The following is a 1,482-nucleotide window of genomic DNA, read 5'->3' as shown; positions in this document are numbered from 1 at the left end:
GTGTGTGTGTGTGTGTGTGTGTGTGTGTGTGTGTGTGTGTCATCTTGTACATGTATATGCATGTGCATGTAGAGGCCAAAGAATAATCTAGATTGTTCCTCAGTTGCCACCCACCTTGGTGTTGATTTTGTTGCTGTTTTAGTTTTGTGTTGTTTTGTTTTTGTTTTGAGACAGGGGACTCGCCCATTGGTCAGGTACCAGCTTGTTTATACTGATGTACAAGTGTCACTGCTGGGATTAGAAGCCTGCACCACCATGCCTGGTTCTTTGATCTTTTGGGGGGGAGGGGGGATTGGCTTTTTTTTTGTTTGTTTGTTTTTTATGAGGGTTCTAGGTCATTGAGCTCAAGTCTTCATGTTTGCATGGCAAACATATAAAGGACTGATTTAGCTTCCCAGTTTAATATTTGTTTTTATGAATTTGATTTATTTTAGTTAATGTGATCTTCAGTTATGCTTGTTTTCCTAAACGTGATATTTAATTCTTTACAGCTTTACTTTACTTTACTCTTTGTGTGTTCTTTTTAAAAACAAAAACAACAACAAAAAGCACAGGGTTTTATTTCCATCCCATTGGGCAGGGCTTGGCAGGGTAAGGAGCAGGCTCTCATGGAAGGAAGAGGCCTCTACTCTACTTGCCCATGATGAGCGGGTTCCGTAGCACCACGATGACTGAGTCCCCGCGCAAGAACATCTTGGAGATGTAGCGGTCCTTGTTGACAGGCTTAGACTTCTTCTTGCGCTTGCTGCTCTTGGGGACCTCAGTCCACATCTCTTTCACATTCTCCAGCACCATGTTGCAGTGCCTGCCAAAGGCCTTCACCCGCCCAAGGAGCTTCTTGTTGTTGCGACAGATAATGAGCACTTGTGTGTTGTTCTTGACTGGCTGCGTGAGCACCGAGAGGGGGCCTTGTTGAATTCTTCCTCCTCCCACTTCTGGAGCTCCTCTGGGGTCACCTCACTCTTGGGTTTATTGAGGAGACTCATGGTGGAGGTTTCGCTTGCAGATCGCTTCTGCCGCCAACGTGTTGCTCAGGTCTCCGGAGTAGCTGTGTGTGTTCTTTTTCCACTTAACTGTTGATGAGCACCAAACTGACTTCATACTTGCTTATTGCCAATAGTGTTGCTATAAAGATATATATGCAAGTATCAGTGTACTATATTGACTTATAATCTTGGAGTATAATTCCAAGAGTAATACAGTGGCATTTTATGGTAGTTCTATTTCAGTTTTTTGAGGAACCTCCATATTGGTTAGTTTACATTACAGCTATTACAAGATTCTCTTTTGGTTTTTAATTTTTGTTCTTACTGATAGACATTATATCCAGAGTGAGCTGAAATATCAATGTAGCTCAATTAGCATTTCCCTTATAATTAATACTAAACATTTTTTATATATGTATTGACCATTTATATTTCATCTTTTGAGAACAATCTCTTCATTTTATTAGATGATTGATTCATTGAAGTGATTTCTTGC

General features: G+C 40.8%; 1 pseudogene; it reads right to left on the bottom strand.

Annotated features, from left to right (window-relative positions):
- Positions 1-630: 630 nt before the first annotated feature.
- Positions 631-1,003, bottom strand: LOC101984607 (annotated as a pseudogene).
- Positions 1,004-1,482: the final 479 nt, after the last annotated feature.

Source organism: Microtus ochrogaster, unplaced genomic scaffold (assembly GCF_000317375.1).
Source record: "Microtus ochrogaster isolate Prairie Vole_2 unplaced genomic scaffold, MicOch1.0 UNK1, whole genome shotgun sequence".
In the NCBI taxonomy this organism is placed as follows: domain Eukaryota; kingdom Metazoa; phylum Chordata; class Mammalia; order Rodentia; family Cricetidae; genus Microtus; species Microtus ochrogaster.
The sequence above is the reverse complement of the archived record's forward strand: the minus strand, read 5'-3'. Positions and strand labels throughout refer to the sequence as shown.